The following is a 20,647-nucleotide window of genomic DNA, read 5'->3' as shown; positions in this document are numbered from 1 at the left end:
TAATTTTAAAACCGATAATGTCAATTGTGACATCACTGATGATGTCATAATTGATTTCGACCATCTTTTCGAAACTGTAAATTTGACGATTCTGAACTCACGGATGGCACGGACATCATCTAAGACAGTAATTTTAAAACCGATAATGTCAATTGTGACATCACTGATGATGTCATAATTGATTTCGACATCCTTTCAAAACTGTAAAATTGACGCTTCTGAACTCACGGATGGCACGGACATCATCTACGACAGTAATTCTAAAACAGATAATGTCAATTGTGACATCACTGATGATGTCATAATTGATTTCAACCATCTTTTCAAAACTGTAAAATTGACCCTTCTGAACTCACGGATGGCACGGACATCATCTACGACAGTGATTTTAAAACCGATAATGTCAATTGTGACATCACTGATGATGTCATAATTGATATTGACCATCTTTTCGAAACTGTAAAATTGACGCTTCTGAACTCACGGATGGCACGGACATCATCTACGACAGTAATTTTTAAACCGATAATGTCAATTGTGACATCACTGATGATGTCATAATTGATTTTGACCTTTTTTTTTCGAAACTGTAAAATTGACACTTCTGAACTCATGGATGGCTTGGACATCATCTACGACAGTAATTTTAAAACCGATAATGTCAATTGTGACATCACTGATGATGTCATAATTGATTTCGACCATCTTTTCAAAACTGTAAAATTGACGCTTCTTAACTCACGGATGGCACGGACATCATCTACGACAGTAATTTTAAAACCGATAATGTCAATTGTGACATCACTGATGATGTCATAATTGATTTCGACCATCTTTTCAAAACTGTAAAATTGACGCTTCTGAACTCACGGATGGCACGGACATCATCTAAGACAGTAATTTTAAAACCGATAATGTCAATTGTGACATCACTGATGATGTCATAATTGATTTCAACCATCTTTTCAAAACTGTAAAATTGACTATTCTGAATTCACGGATGGCACGGACATCATCTACGACAGTAATTCTAAAACAGATAATGTCAATTGTGACATCACTGATGATGTCATAATTGATTTCAACCATCTTTTCAAAACTGTAAAATTGACCCTTCTGAACTCACGGATGGCACGGACATCATCTACGACATTGATTTTAAAACCGATAATGTCAATTGTGACATCACTGATGATGTCATAATTGATATTGACCATCTTTTCGAAACTGTAAAATTGACGCTTCTGAACTCCCGGATGGGACGGACATCATCTACGACAGTAATTTTTAAACCGATAATGTCAATTGTGACATCACTGATGATGTCATAATTGATTTTGACCTTTTTTTTTTCGAAACTGTAAAATTGACACTTCTGAACTCACGGATGGCTTGGACATCATCTACGACAGTAATTTTAAAACCGATAATGTCAATTGTGACATCACTGATGATGTCATAATTGATTTCGACCATCTTTTCGAAACTGTAAAATTGACGCTTCTGAACTCACAGATGGCACGGACATCATCTACGACAGTAATTTTAAAACCGATAATGTCAATTGTGACATCACTGATGATGTCATAATTGATTTCGACCATCTTTTCAAAACTGTAAAATTGACGCTTCTGAACTCACGGATGGCACGGACATCATCTAAGACAGTAATTTTAATACCGATAATGTCAATTGTGACATCACTGATGATGTCATAATTGATTTCAACCATCTTTTCAAAACTGTAAAATTTACTATTCTGAATTCACGGATGGCACGGACATCATCTACGACAGTAATTCTAAAACCGATAATGTCAATTGTGACATCACTGATGATGTCATAATTGATTTCAACCATCTTTTCAAAACTGTAAAATTGACCCTTCTGAACTCACGGATGGCACGGACATCATCTACGACAGTGATTTTAAAACCGATAATGTCAATTGTGACATCACTGATGATGTCATAATTGATATTGACCATCTTTTCGAAACTGTAAAATTGACGCTTCTGAACTCACGGATGGCACGGACATCATCTACGACAGTAATTTTTAAACCGATAATGTCAATTGTGACATCACTGATGATGTCATAATTGATTTTGACCTTTTTTTTCTAAACTGTAAAATTGACACTTCTGAACTCACGGATGGCTTGGACATCATCTACGACAATAATTTTAAAACCGATAATGTCAATTGTGACATCACTGATGATGTCATAATTGATTTTGACCTTTTTTTCGAAACTGTAAAATTGACACTTCTGAACTCCCGGATGGCACGGACATCATCTATGACAGTAATTTTAAAACCGATAATGTCAATTGTGACATCACTGATGATGTCATAATTGATTTCGACCATCTTTTCGAAACTGTAAATTTGACGATTCTGAACTCACGGATGGCACGGACATCATCTAAGACAGTAATTTTAAAACCGATAATGTCAATTGTGACATCACTGATGATGTCATAATTGATTTCGACATCTTTTCAAAACTGTAAAATTGACGCTTCTGAACTCATGGATGGCACGGACATCATCTACGACAGTAATTTTAAAACCGATAATGTCAATTGTGACATCACTGATGATGTCATAATTGATTTTGACCTTTTTTTCGAAACTGTAAAATTGACACTTCTGAACTCCCGGATGGCACGGACATCATCTATGACAGTAATTTTAAAACCGATAATGTCAATTGTGACATCACTGATGATGTCATAATTGTTTTCGACCATCTTTTCAAAACTGTAAAATTGACGCTTCTTAACTCACGGATGGCACGGACATCATCTACGACAGTAATTTTAAAACCGATAATGTCAATTGTGACATCACTGATGATGTCATAATTGATTTCGACCATCTTTTCAAAACTGTAAAATTGACGCTTCTGAACTCACGGATGGCACGGACATCATCTAAGACAGTAATTTTAAAACCGATAATGTCAATTGTGACATCACTGATGATGTCATAATTGATTTCAACCATCTTTTCAAAACTGTAAAATTGACTATTCTGAATTCACGGATGGCACGGACATCATCTACGACAGTAATTCTAAAACAGATAATGTCAATTGTGACATCACTGATGATGTCATAATTGATTTCAACCATCTTTTCAAAACTGTAAAATTGACGCTTCTTAACTCACGGATGGCACGGACATCATCTAAGACAGTAATTTTAAAACCGATAATGTCAATTGTGACATCACTGATGATGTCATAATTGATTTCGACCATCTTTTCAAAACTGTAAAATTGACGCTTCTGAACTCACGGATGGCACAGACATCATCTAAGACAGTAATTTTAAAACCGATAATGTCAATTGTGACATCACTGATGATGTCATAATTGATTTCAACCATCTTTTCAAAACTGTAAAATTGACCCTTCTGAACTCACGGATGGCACGGACATCATCTACGACATTGATTTTAAAACCGATAATGTCAATTGTGACATCACTGATGATGTCATAATTGATATTGACCATCTTTTCGAAACTGTAAAATTGACGCTTCTGAACTCACGGATGGCACGGACATCATCTACGACAGTAATTTTTAAACCGATAATGTCAATTGTGACATCACTGATGATGTCATAATTGATTTTGACCTTTTTTTTTCGAAACTGTAAAATTGACACTTCTGAACTCACGGATGGCTTGGACATCATCTACGACAGTAATTTTAAAACCGATAATGTCAATTGTGACATCACTGATGATGTCATAATTGATTTCGACCATCTTTTCGAAACTGTAAAATTGACGCTTCTGAACTCACAGATGGCACGGACATCATCTACGACAGTAATTTTAAAACCGATAATGTCAATTGTGACATCACTGATGATGTCATAATTGATTTCGACCATCTTTTCAAAACTGTAAAATTGACGCTTCTTAACTCACGGATGGCACGGACATAATCTACGACAGTAATTTTAAAACCGATAATGTCAATTGTGACATCACTGATGATGTCATAATTGATTTCGACCATCTTTTCAAAACTGTAAAATTGACGCTTCTGAACTCACGGATGGCACGGACATCATCTAAGACAGTAATTTTAATACCGATAATGTCAATTGTGACATCACTGATGATGTCATAATTGATTTCAACCATCTTTTCAAAACTGTAAAATTTACTATTCTGAATTCACGGATGGCACGGACATCATCTACGACAGTAATTCTAAAACCGATAATGTAAATTGTGACATCACTGATGATGTCATAATTGATTTCAACCATCTTTTCAAAACTGTAAAATTGACCCTTCTGAACTCACGGATGGCACCGACATCATCTACGACAGTGATTTTAAAACCGATAATGTCAATTGTGACATCACTGATGATGTCATAATTGATATTGACCATCTTTTCGAAACTGTAAAATTGACGCTTCTGAACTCACGGATGGCACGGACATCATCTACGACAGTAATTTTTAAACCGATAATGTCAATTGTGACATCACTGATGATGTCATAATTGATTTTGACCTTTTTTTTCTAAACTGTAAAATTGACACTTCTGAACTCACGGATGGCTTGGACATCATCTACGACAATAATGTTAAAACCGATAATGTCAATTGTGACATCACTGATGATGTCATAATTGATTTCGACCATCTTTTCGAAACTGTAAATTTGACGATTCTGAACTCACGGATGGCACGGACATCATCTAAGACAGTAATTTTAAAACCGATAATGTCAATTGTGACATCACTGATGATGTCATAATTGATTTCGACCATCTTTTCAAAACTGTAAAATTGACGCTTCTTAACTCACGGATGGCACGGACATCATCTACGACAGTAATTTTAAAACCGATAATGTCAATTGTGACATCACTAATGATGTCATAATTGATTTTGACCTTTTTTTCGAAACTGTAAAATTGACACTTCTGAACTCCCGGATGGCACGGACATCATCTATGACAGTAATTTTAAAACCGATAATGTCAATTGTGACATCACTGATGATGTCATAATTGATTTCGACCATCTTTTCGAAACTGTAAATTTAACGATTCTGAACTCACGGATGGCACGGACATCATCTAAGACAGTAATTTTAAAACCGATAATGTCAATTGTGACATCACTGATGATGTCATAATTGATTTCGACCATCTTTTCAAAACTGTAAAATTGACGCTTCTTAACTCACGAATGGCACGGACATCATCTACTACAGTAATTTTAAAACCGATAATGTCAATTGTGACATCACTGATGATGTCATAATTGATTTCGACCATCTTTTCAAAACTGTAAAATTGACCCTTCTGAACTCACGGATGGCACGGACATCATCTACGACAGTGATTTTAAAACCGATAATGTCAATTGTGACATCACTGATGATGTCATAATTGATATTGACCATCTTTTCGAAACTGTAAAATTGACGCTTCTGAACTCACGGATGGCATGGACATCATCTACGACAGTAATTTTTAAACCGATAATGTCAATTGTGACATCCCTGATGATGTCATAATTGATTTTGACCTTTTTTTCAAAACTGTAAAATTGACACTTCTGAACTCACGGATGGCTTGGACATCATCTACGACAGTAATTTTAAAACCGATAATGTCAATTGTGACATCACTGATGATGTCATAATTGATTTCGACATCTTTTCAAAACTGTAAAATTGACGCTTCTGAACTCACGAATGGCACGGACATCATCTACGACAGTAATTTTAAAACCGATAATGTCAATTGTGACATCACTGATGATGTCATAATTGATTTCGACCATCTTTTCAAAACTGTAAAATTGACGCTTCTGAACTCACGGATGGCACGGACATCATCTAAGACAGTAATTTTAAAACCGATAATGTCAATTGTGACATCACTGATGATGTCATAATTGATTTCGACCATCTTTTCAAAACTGTAAAATTGACGCTTCTGAAATCACGGATGGCACGGACATCATCTACGACAGTAATTCTAAAACTGATAATGTCAATTGTGACATCACTGATGATGTCATAATTGATTTCAACCATCTTTTCAAAACTGTAAAATTGACGCTTCTGAACTCACGGATGGCACGGACATCATCTACGACAGTGATTTTAAAACCGATAATGTCAATTGTGACATCACTGATGATGTCATAATTGATTTCGACCATCTTTTCGAAACTGTAAAATTGACGCTTCTGAACTCACGGATGGCACGGACATCATCTACGACAGTAATTTTTAAAACGATAATGTCAATTGTGACATCACTGATGATGTCATAATTGATTTCGACCATCTTTTCGAAACCGTAAAATTGACGCTTCTGAACTCAAAGATGGCACGGACATCATCTACGACAGTAATTTTAAAACCAATAATGTCAATTGTGACATCACTGATGATGTCATAATTGATTTTAACCATCTTTTCAAAACTGTTAAATTGATGCTTCTGAACTCACGGATGGCACGGACATCATCTACGACAGTAATTTTAAAACCGATAATGTCAATTGTGACATCAATGATGATGTCATAATTGATTTCGACCATCTTTTCAAAACTGTAAAATTGATGCTTCTGAACTCACGGATGGCACGGACATCATCTAAGACAGTAATTTTAAAACCGATAATGTCAATTGTGACATCACTGATGATGTCATAATTGATTTCGACATCTTTTCAAAACTGTAAAATTGACGCTTCTGAACTCACGAATGGCACGGACATCATCTACGACAGTAATTTTAAAACCGATAATGTCAATTGTGACATCACTGATGATGTCATAATTGATTTCGACCATCTTTTCAAAACTGTAAAATTGAAGCTTCTTAACTCACGGATGGCACGGACATCCGTGAGTTAACAAAGGCTTTGCCTGCTCTTAGCCTGCATCGTAAGCATGACAACAGAAGCATGAGTTTGACTGGAGAGAAGTTCTGAAACCATCTCATCTCCTATTTTACAGGTACATGAATCCCATTTGAACATCTGATGCTTTCATTTAAAGAACAGTCTGCATTGTGAATTGTTTTGTTACTTGGAGCCTGCAACTTCCCCCTTCCACTAATTAGCCTGTTGAGGAATTTGTGCAAACACCAGCCCCTCCCCCTGTACCAGCTGACCCAAACTTTCCTTTAATATTGGAAATGTTTGCAAGCCTGCTTTAAAGGCTTTGCCTGCTCTTAGCCTGCATCGTAAGCATGACAACAGAAGCATGAGTTTGACTGGAGAGAAGTTCTGAAACCATCTCATCTCCTATTTTACAGGTACATGAATCCCATTTGAACATCTGATGCTTTCATTTAAAGAACAGTCTGCATTGTGAATTGTTTTGTTACTTGGAGCCTGCAACTTCCCCCTTCCACTAATTAGCCTGTTGAGGAATTTGTGCAAACACCAGCCCCTCCCCCTGTACCAGCTGACCCAAACTTTCCTTTAATATTGGAAATGTTTGCAAGCCTGCTTTAAAGGCTTTGCCTGCTCTTAGCCTGCATCGTAAGCATGACAACAGAAGCATGAGTTTGACTGGAGAGAAGTTCTGAAACCATCTCATCTCCTATTTTACAGGTACATGAATCCCATTTGAACATCTGATGCTTTCATTTAAAGAACAGTCTGCATTGTGAATTGTTTTGTTACTTGGAGCCTGCAACTTCCCCCTTCCACTAATTAGCCTGTTGAGGAATTTGTGCAAACACCAGCCCCTCCCCCTGTACCAGCTGACCCAAACTTTCCTTTAATATTGGAAATGTTTGCAAGCCTGCTTTAAAGGCTTTGCCTGCTCTTAGCCTGCATCGTAAGCATGACAACAGAAGCATGAGTTTGACTGGAGTTTGGACTGGATTTGGACTTACACCCGCACATGGCATCATTTTATTTTTCACCAATTACCATCTCTCTCAGCCTCTAAGCCGATGAAAGCTATGTATTTTCTTTGTTTACTGTCTCTTTACAATGATTTGTACCATGTACCTCCGTAACCACTGTTTGCAAAGCCTGTATGCTGTACCATCACTAGTTGCACACCCGTTGAACAACAAGCTGGCAGGGTGTGCCAGCTTTGGAAGAAAAGTGCTGCATCCGGTTGAACTCATGCTTCCGTTGCCATGAAAATAATATTATTACTGCTGCCTTTGAGCAGCATGATCAAGATGGCGCCGCTGATGGCTGCCTAGGAGCTGTGCAGCTCAGCCAAATATGTTCCATGTGTGATAACTGTACTGTCTCTCTGCTTGTATTGTTACCTACCTGGCTGTTTCTGTGACCAGTGGCGCCGCTGATGGCTGCCTAGGCGCTGTTCAGCTTGGTGGGTATGTGCTCCCTATGTGATAACTGTACTTAATGTTACCTTCCTGGCTGTTGCAGCGACCAGTGGCGCCGCTGATGGCTGCCTAGGCGCTGTGCAGCTCGGTGGGTATGTGCTCCCTATGTGATAACTGTACTTAATGTTACCTTCCTGGCTGTTGGCAGCGACCAGTGGCGCCGCTGATGGCTGCCTAGGCGCTGTGCAGCTCGGAGGGTATGTGCTCCCTATGTGATAACTGTACTTAATGTTACCTTCCTGGCTGTTGCAGCGACCAGTGGCGCCGCTGATGGCTGCCTAGGCGCTGTGCAGCTCGGCGGGTATGTGTTCCCCACATGTAATGTCTTAATGTAATGTATGTAATGCCTTCACCCCCCCACCTTCATCCCTGCTTGATGCTGCACTGTAAATCCACAAAAAATTCCTAGTGTGCGCAAGCATACATGGCCAATAAAGTTGATTCTGATTCTGATTCTGATTCTGATCTACGACAGTAATTTTAAAACCGATAATGTCAATTGTGACATCACTGATAATGTCATAATTGATTTCGACCATCTTTTCAAAACTGTAAAATTGATGCTTCTGAACTCACGGATGGCACGGACATCATCTAAGACAGTAATTTTAAAACCGATAATGTCAATTGTGACATCACTGATGATGTCATAATTGATTTCGACATCTTTTCAAAACTGTAAAATTGACGCTTCTGAACTCACGAATGGCACGGACATCATCTACGACAGTAATTTTAAAACCGATAATGTCAATTGTGACATCACTGATGATGTCATAATTGATTTCGACCATCTTTTCAAAACTGTAAAATTGAAGCTTCTTAACTCACGGATGGCACGGACATCATCTACGACAGTAATTTTAAAACCGATAATGTCAATTGTGACATCACTGATAATGTCATAATTGATTTCGACCATCTTTTCAAAACTGTAAAATTGACGCTTCTGAACTCACGAATGGCACGGACATGATCTACGACAGTAATTTTAAAACTGATAATGTCAATTGTGACATCACTGATGATGTCATAATTGATTTCGACCAACTTTTCGAAACTAAAATTTACGCTTCTGAACTCACGGATGGCACGGATATCATCTACGACAGTAATTTTAAAACCGATAATGTCAATTGTGACATCACTGATGATGTCATAATTGATTTCGACCATCTTTTCAAAACTGGAAAATTGACGCTTCTGAACTCACGAATGGCACGGACATCATCTACGACAGTAATTTTAAAACCGATAATGTCAATTGTGACATCACTGATGATGTCATAATTGATTTTGACCTTTTTTTCGAAACTGTAAAATTGACACTTCTGAACTCACGGATGGCACGGACATCATCTAAGACAGTAATTTTAAAACCGATAATGTTAATTGTGACATCACTGATGATGTCATAATTGATTTCTACCATCTTTTCAAAACTGGAAAATTGACGCTTCTGAACTCACGAATGGCACGGACATCATCTACGACAGTAATTTTAAAACCGATAATGCAAATTGTGACATCACTGATGATGTCATAATTGATTTCGACCATCTTTTCAAAACTGTAAAATTGACGCTTCTTGACTCACGGATGGCACGGACATCATCTACGACAGTAATTTTAAAACCGATAATGTCAATTGTGACATCACTGATGATGTCATAATTAATTTCGACCATCTTTTCGAAACTGTAAAATTGACGCTTCTGAACTCACGGATGGCACGGATATCATCTACAACAGTAATTTGAAAACCGATAATGTCAATTGTGACATCACTGATGATGTCATAATTGATTTCGACCATCTTTTCAAAACTGTAAAATTGACGCTTCTTAACTCACGGATGGCCCGGACATCATCTACGACAGTAATTTTAAAACCGATAATGTCAATTGTGACATCACTTATGATGTCATAATTGATTTCGACCATCTTTTCAAAACTGTAAAATTGACGCTTCTGAACTCACGGATGGCACGGACATCATCTAAGACAGTAATTTTCAAACCGATAATGTCAATTGTGACATCACTGATGATGTCATAATTGATTTCGACCATCTTTTCAAAACTGTAAAATTGACGCTTCTGAATTCACGGATGGCACGGACATCATCTACGACAGTAATTCTAAAACCGATAATGTCAATTGTGACATCACTGATGATGTCATAATTGATTTCGACCATCTTTTCAAAACTGTAAAATTGACCCTTCTGAACTCACGGATGGCACGGACATCATCTACGACAGTGATTTTAAAACCGATAATGTCAATTGTGACATCACTGATGATGTCATAATTCATTTCGACCATCTTTTCGAAACTGTAAAATTGACGCTTCTGAACTCACGGATGGCACGGATATCATCTACGACAGTAATTTTAAAACCGATAATGTCAATTGTGACATCACTGATGATGTCATAATTGATTTCGACCATCTTTTCAAAACTGTAAAATTGACGCTTCTTAACTCACGGATGGCACGGACATCATCTACGACAGTAATTTTAAAACCGATAATGTCAATTGTGACATCACTTATGATGTCATAATTGATTTCGACCATCTTTTCAAAACTGTAAAATTGACGCTTCTGAACTCACGGATGGCACGGACATCATCTAAGACAGTAATTTTAAAACCGATAATGTCAATTGTGACATCACTGATGATGTCATAATTGATTTCGACCATCTTTTCAAAACTGTAAAATTGACGCTTCTGAATTCACGGATGGCACGGACATCATCTACGACAGTAATTCTAAAACCGATAATGTCAATTGTGACATCACTGATGATGTCATAATTGATTTCGACCATCTTTTCAAAACTGTAAAATTGACCCTTCTGAACTCACGGATGGCACGGACATCATCTACGACAGTGATTTTAAAACCGATAATGTCAATTGTGACATCACTGATGATGTCATAATTGATATTGACCATCTTTTCGAAACTGTAATATTGACGCTTCTGAACTAACGGATGGCACGGACATCATCTACGACAGTAATTTTAAAACCGATAATGTCAATTGTGACATCACTGATGATGTCATAATTGATTTTGACCTTTTTTTCGAAACTGTAAAATTGACACTTCTGAACTCACGGATGGCTTGGACATCATCTACGACAGTAATTTTAAAACCGATAATGTCAATTGTGACATAACTGATGATGTCATAATTGATTTCGACCATCTTTTCGAAACTGTAAATTTGACGATTCTGAACTCACGGATGGCACGGACATCATCTAAGACAGTAATTTTAAAACCGATAATGTCAATTGTGACATCACTGATAATGTCATAATTGATTTCGACATCTTTTCAAAACTGTAAAATTGACGCTTCTGAACTCACGAATGGCACGGACATCATCTACGACAGTAATTTTAAAACCGATAATGTCAATTGTGACATCACTGATGATGTCATAATTGATATTGACCATCTTTTCGAAACTGTAAAATTGACGCTTCTGAACTAACGGATGGCACGGACATCATCTACGACAGTAATTTTAAAACCGATAATGTCAATTGTGACATCACTGATGATGTCATAATTGATTTTGACCTTTTTTTCGAAACTGTAAAATTGACACTTCTGAACTCACGGATGGCTTGGACATCATCTACGACAGTAATTTTAAAACCGATAATGTCAATTGTGACATAACTGATGATGTCATAATTGATTTCGACCATCTTTTCGAAACTGTAAATTTGACGATTCTGAACTCACGGATGGCACGGACATCATCTAAGACAGTAATTTTAAAACCGATAATGTCAATTGTGACATCACTGATGATGTCATAATTGATTTCGACCATCTTTTCAAAACTGTAAAATTGACGCTTCTGAACTCACGGATGGCACGGACATCATCTACAACAGTAATTCTAAAACTGATAATGTCAATTGTGACATCACTGATGATGTCATAATTGATTTCAACCATCTTTTCAAAACTGTAAAATTTACGCTTCTGAACTCACGGATGGCACGGACATTATCTACGACAGTGATTTTAAAACCGCTAATGTCAATTGTGACATCACTGATGATGTCATAATTGATTTTGACCATCTTTTCGAAACTGTAAAATTGACGCTTCTGAACTCACGGATGGCACGGACATCATCTACGACAGTAATTTTTAAAACGATAATGTCAATTGTGACATCACTGATGATGTCATAATTGATTTCGACCATCTTTTCAAAACTGTAAAATTGAAGCTTCTTAACTCACGGATGGCACGGACATCATCTACGACAGTAATTTTAAAACCGATAATGTCAATTGTGACATCACTGATGATGTCATAATTGATTTCGACCATCTTTTCAAAACTGTAAAATTGACGCTTCTGAACTCACGGATGGCACGGACATCATCTACGACATTAATTTTTAAACCGATAATGTGAATTGTGACATCACTGATGATGTCATAATTGATTTTGACCTTTTTTTCGAAACTGTAAAATTGACACTTCTGAACTCACGGATGGCTTGGACATCATCTACGACAGTAATTTTAAAACCGATAATGTCAATTGTGACATCACTGATGATGTCATAATTGATTTCGACATCTTTTCAAAACTGTAAAATTGACGCTTCTGAACTCACGAATGGCACGGACATCATCTACGACAGTAATTTTAAAACCGATAATGTCAATTGTGACATCGCTGATGATGTCATAATTGATTTCGACCATCTTTTCAAAACTGTAAAATTGACGCTTCTGAACTCACGGATGGCACGGACATCATCTAAGACAGTAATTTTAAAACCGATAATGTCAATTGTGACATCACTGATGATGTCATAATTGATTTCGACCATCTTTTCAAAACTGTAAAATTGACGCTTCTGAAATCACGGATGGCACGGACATCATCTACGACAGTAATTCTAAAACTGATAATGTCAATTGTGACATCACTGATGATGTCATAATTGATTTCAACCATCTTTTCAAAACTGTAAAATTGACGCTTCTGAACTCACGGATGGCACGGACATCATCTACGACAGTGATTTTAAAACCGATAATGTCAATTGTGACATCACTGATGATGTCATAATTGATTTCGACCATCTTTTCGAAACTGTAAAATTGACGCTTCTGAACTCACGGATGGCACGGACATCATCTACGACAGTAATTTTTAAAACGATAATGTCAATTGTGACATCACTGATGATGTCATAATTGATTTCGACCATCTTTTCGAAACCGTAAAATTGACGCTTCTGAACTCAAAGATGGCACGGACATCATCTACGACAGTAATTTTAAAACCAATAATGTCAATTGTGACATCACTGATGATGTCATAATTGATTTTAACCATCTTTTCAAAACTGTAAAATTGATGCTTCTGAACTCACGGATGGCACGGACATCATCTACGACAGTAATTTTAAAACCGATAATGTCAATTGTGACATCACTGATGATGTCATAATTGATTTCGACCATCTTTTCAAAACTGTAAAATTGACGCTTCTGAACTCACGGATGGCACGGACATCATCTAAGACAGTAATTTTAAAACCGATAATGTCAATTGTGACATCACTGATGATGTCATAATTGATTTCGACCATCTTTTCAAAACTGTAAAATTGACGCTTCTTAACTCACGGATGGCACGGACATCATCTACGACAGTAATTTTAAAACCGATAATGTCAATTGTGACATCACCGATGATGTCATAATTGATTTTGACCATCTTTTCGAAACTGTAAAATTGACGCTTCTGAACTCACGGATGGCACGGACATCATCTACGACAGTAATTTTAAAACCGATAATGTCAATTGTGACATCACTGATGATGTCATAATTGATTTCGACCATCTTTTCGAAACTGTAAAATTGAAGCTTCTGAACTCACGGATGGCACGGATATCATCTACGACAGTAATTTTAAAACCGATAATGTCAATTGTGACATCACTGATGATGTCATAATTGATTTCGACCATCTTTTCAAAACTGTAAAATTGACGCTTCTGAACTCACGGATGGCACGGACATCATCTAAGACAGTAATTTTAAAACCGATAATGTCAATTGTGACATCACTGATGATGTCATAATTGATTTCGACCATCTTTTCAAAACTGTAAAATTGACGCTTCTGAACTCACGGATGGCACGGACATCATCTACAACAGTAATTCTAAAACTGATAATGTCAATTGTGACATCACTGATGATGTCATAATTGATTTCAACCATCTTTTCAAAACTGTAAAATTTACGCTTCTGAACTCACGGATGGCAGGGACATTATCTACGACAGTGATTTTAAAACCTCTAATGTCAATTGTGACATCACTGATGATGTCATAATTGATTTTGACCATCTTTTCGAAACTGTAAAATTGACGCTTCTGAACTCACGGATGGCACGGACATCATCTACGACAGTAATTTTTAAAACGATAATGTCAATTGTGACATCACTGATGATGTCATAATTGATTTCGACCATCTTTTCAAAACTGTAAAATTGACGCTTCTGAACTCACGGATGGCACGGACATCATCTACGACATTAATTTTTAAACCGATAATGTGAATTGTGACATCACTGATGATGTCATAATTGATTTTGACCTTTTTTTCGAAACTGTAAAATTGACACTTCTGAACTCACGGATGGCTTGGACATCATCTACGACAGTAATTTTAAAACCGATAATGTCAATTGTGACATCACTGATGATGTCATAATTGATTTCGACATCTTTTCAAAACTGTAAAATTGACGCTTCTGAACTCACGAATGGCACGGACATCATCTACGACAGTAATTTTAAAACCGATAATGTCAATTGTGACATCGCTGATGATGTCATAATTGATTTCGACCATCTTTTCAAAACTGTAAAATTGACGCTTCTGAAATCACGGATGGCACGGACATCATCTACGACAGTAATTCTAAAACTGATAATGTCAATTGTGACATCACTGATGATGTCATAATTGATTTCGACCATCTTTTCGAAACTGTAAAATTGACGCTTCTGAACTCACGGATGGCACGGACATCATCTACGACAGTAATTTTTAAAACGATAATGTCAATTGTGACATCACTGATGATGTCATAATTGATTTCGACCATCTTTTCGAAACCGTAAAATTGACGCTTCTGAACTCAAAGATGGCACGGACATCATCTACGACAGTAATTTTAAAACCAATAATGTCAATTGTGACATCACTGATGATGTCATAATTGATTTTAACCATCTTTTCAAAACTGTAAAATTGATGCTTCTGAACTCACGGATGGCACGGACATCATCTACGACAGTAATTTTAAAACCGATAATGTCAATTGTGACATCACTGATGATGTCATAATTGATTTCGACCATATTTTCAAAACTGTAAAATTGACGCTTCTGAAATCAGGGATGGCACGGACATCATCTACGACAGTAATTCTAAAACCGATAATGTCAATTGTGACATCAATGATGATGTCATAATTGATTTCGACCATCTTTTCAAAACTGTAAAATTGATGCTTCTGAACTCACGGATGGCACGGACATCATCTAAGACAGTAATTTTAAAACCGATAATGTCAATTGTGACATCACTGATGATGTCATAATTGATTTCGACATCTTTTCAAAACTGTAAAATTGACGCTTCTGAACTCACGAATGGCACGGACATCATCTACGACAGTAATTTTAAAACCGATAATGTCAATTGTGACATCACTGATGATGTCATAATTGATTTCGACCATCTTTTCAAAACTGTAAAATTGAAGCTTCTTAACTCACGGATGGCACGGACATCATCTACGACAGTAATTTTAAAACCGATAATGTCAATTGTGACATCACTGATAATGTCATAATTGATTTTGACCATCTTTTCAAAACTGTAAAATTGACGCTTCTGAACTCACGAATGGCACGGACATGATCTACGACAGTAATTTTAAAACTGATAATGTCAATTGTGACATCACTGATGATGTCATAATTGATTTCGACCAACTTTTCGAAACTAAAATTTACGCTTCTGAACTCACAGATGGCACGGACATCATCTACGACAGTAATTTTAAAACCGATAATGTCAATTGTGACATCACTGATGATGTCATAATTGATTTCGACCATCTTTTCAAAACTGGAAAATTGACGCTTCTGAACACACGAATGGCACGGACATCATCTACGACAGTAATTTTAAAACCGATAATGTCAATTGTGACATCACTGATGATGTCATAATTGATTTTGACCTTTTTTTCGAAACTGTAAAATTGACACTTCTGAACTCACGGATGGCACGGACATCATCTAAGACAGTAATTTTAAAACCGATAATGTTAATTGTGACATCACTGATGATGTCATAATTGATTTCTACCATCTTTTCAAAACTGGAAAATTGACGCTTCTGAAATCACGAATGGCACGGACATCATCTACGACAGTAATTTTAAAACCGATAATGTCAATTGTGACATCACTGATGATGTCATAATTGATTTCGACCATCTTTTCAAAACTGTAAAATTGACGCTTCTGAACTCACGGATGGCACGGACATCATCTAAGACAGTAATTTTCAAACCGATAATGTCAATTGTGACATCACTGATGATGTCATAATTGATTTCGACCATCTTTTCAAAACTGTAAAATTGACGCTTCTGAATTCACGGATGGCACGGACATCATCTACGACAGTAATTCTAAAACCGATAATGTCAATTGTGACATCACTGATGATGTCATAATTGATTTCGACCATCTTTTCAAAACTGTAAAATTGACGCTTCTTAACTCACGGATGGCACGGACATCATCTACGACAGTAATTTCAAAACCGATAATGTCAATTGTGACATCACTTATGATGTCATAATTGATTTCGACCATCTTTTCAAAACTGTAAAATTGACGCTTCTGAACTCACGGATGGCACGGACATCATCTAAGACAGTAATTTTAAAACCGATAATGTCAATTGTGACATCACTGATGATGTCATAATTGATTTCGACCATCTTTTCAAAACTGTAAAATTGACGCTTCTGAATTCACGGATGGCACGGACATCATCTACGACAGTAATTCTAAAACCGATAATGTCAATTGTGACATCACTGATGATGTCATAATTGATTTCGACCATCTTTTCAAAACTGTAAAATTGACCCTTCTGAACTCACGGATGGCACGGACATCATCTACGACAGTGATTTTAAAACCGATAATGTCAATTGTGACATCACTGATGATGTCATAATTGATATTGACCATCTTTTCGAAACTGTAAAATTGACGCTTCTGAACTAACGGATGGCACGGACATCATCTACGACAGTAATTTTAAAACCGATAATGTCAATTGTGACATCACTGATGATGTCATAATTGATTTTGACCTTTTTTTCGAAACTGTAAAATTGACACTTCTGAACTCACGGATGGCTTGGACATCATCTACGACAGTAATTTTAAAACCGATAATGTCAATTGTGACATAACTGATGATGTCATAATTGATTTCGACCATCTTTTCGAAACTGTAAATTTGACGATTATGAACTCACGGATGGCACGGACATCATCTAAGACAGTAATTTTAAAACCGATAATGTCAATTGTGACATCACTGATAATGTCATAATTGATTTCGACATCTTTTCAAAACTGTAAAATTGACGCTTCTGAACTCACGAATGGCACGGACATCATCTACGACAGTAATTTTAAAACCGATAATGTCAATTGTGACATCACTGATGATGTCATAATTGATTTCGACCATCTTTTTGAAACTGTAAATTTGACGATTCTGAACTCACGGATGGCACGGACATCATCTAAGACAGTAATTTTAAAACCGATAATGTCAATTGTGACATCACTGATGATGTCATAATTGATTTCGACCATCTTTTCGAAACTGTAAAATTGAAGCTTCTGAACTCACGGATGGCACGGATATCATCTACGACAGTAATTTTAAAACCGATAATGTCAATTGTGACATCACTGATGATGTCATAATTGATTTCGACCATCTTTTCAAAACTGTAAAATTGACGCTTCTGAACTCACGGATGGCACGGACATCATCTAAGACAGTAATTTTAAAACCGATAATGTCAATTGTGACATCACTGATGATGTCATAATTGATTTCGACCATCTTCTCAAAACTGTAAAATTGACGCTTCTGAACTCACGGATGGCACGGACATCATCTACAACAGTAATTCTAAAACTGATAATGTCAATTGTGACATCACTGATGATGTCATAATTGATTTCAACCATCTTTTCAAAACTGTAAAATTTGCGCTTCTGAACTCACGGATGGCACGGACATTATCTACGACAGTGATTTTAAAACCGCTAATGTCAATTGTGACATCACTGATGATGTCATAATTGATTTTGACCATCTTTTCGAAACTGTAAAATTGACGCTTCTGAACTCACGGATGGCACGGACATCATCTACGACAGTAATTTTTAAAACGATAATGTCAATTGTGACATCACTGATGATGTCATAATTGATTTCGACCATCTTTTCAAAACTGTGAAATTGAAGCTTCTTAACTCACGGATGGCACGGACATCATCTACGACAGTAATTTTAAAACCGATAATGTCAATTGTGACATCACTGATGATGTCATAATTGATTTCGACCATCTTTTCAAAACTGTAAAATTGACGCTTCTGAACTCACGGATGGCACGGACATCATCTACGACATTAATTTTTAAACCAATAATGTCAATTGTGACATCACTGATGATGTCATAATTGATTTTGACCTTTTTTTCGAAACTGTAAAATTGACACTTCTGAACTCACGGATGGCTTGGACATCATCTACGACAGTAATTTTAAAACCGATAATGTCAATTGTGACATCACTGATGATGTCATAATTGATTTCGACATCTTTTCAAAACTGTAAAATTGACGCTTCTGAACTCACGAATGGCACGGACATCATCTACGACAGTAATTTTAAAACCGATAATGTCAATTGTGACATCGCTGATGATGTCATAATTGATTTCGACCATCTTTTCAAAACTGTAAAATTGACGCTTCTGAAATCACGGATGGCACGGACATCATCTACGACAGTAATTCTAAAACTGATAATGTCAATTGTGACATCACTGATGATGTCATAATTGATTTCAACCATCTTTTCAAAACTGTAAAATTGACGCTTCTGAACTCACGGATGGCACGGACATCATCTACGACAGTGATTTTAAAACCGATAATGTCAATTGTGACATCACTGATGATGTCATAATTGATTTCGACCATCTTTTCGAAACTGTAAAATTGACGCTTCTGAACTCACGGATGGCACGGACATCATCTACGACAGTAATTTTTAAAACGATAATGTCAATTGTGACATCACTGATGATGTCATAATTGATTTCGACCATCTTTTCGAAACCGTAAAATTGACGCTTCTGAACTCAAAGATGGCACGGACATCATCTACGACAGTAATTTTAAAACCAATAATGTCAATTGTGACATCACTGATGATGTCATAATTGATTTTAACCATCTTTTCAAAACTGTAAAATTGACGCTTCTGAACTCACGGATGGCACGGACATCATCTAAGACAGTAATTTTCAAACCGATAATGTCAATTGTGACATCACTGATGATGTCATAATTGATTTCGACCATCTTTTCAAAACTGTAAAATTGACGCTTCTGAATTCACGGATGGCACGGACATCATCTACGACAGTAATTCTAAAACCGATAATGTCAATTGTGACATCACTGATGATGTCATAATTGATTTCGACCATCTTTTCAAAACTGTAAAATTGACGCTTCTTAACTCACGGATGGCACGGACATCATCTACGACAGTAATTTCAAAACCGATAATGTCAATTGTGACATCACTTATGATGTCATAATTGATTTCGACCATCTTTTCAAAACTGTAAAATTGACGCTTCTGAACTCACGGATGGCACGGACATCATCTAAGACAGTAATTTTAAAACCGATAATGTCAATTGTGACATCACTGATGATGTCATAATTGATTTCGACCATCTTTTCAAAACTGTAAAATTGACGCTTCTGAATTCACGGATGGCACGGACATCATCTACGACAGTAATTCTAAAACCGATAATGTCAATTGTGACA

This window comes from Crinia signifera, chromosome 8 (assembly GCF_055691185.1).
Source record: "Crinia signifera chromosome 8, ASM5569118v1, whole genome shotgun sequence".
Classification (NCBI taxonomy): domain Eukaryota; kingdom Metazoa; phylum Chordata; class Amphibia; order Anura; family Myobatrachidae; genus Crinia; species Crinia signifera.
Note: the sequence above shows the minus strand (reverse complement) of the source record.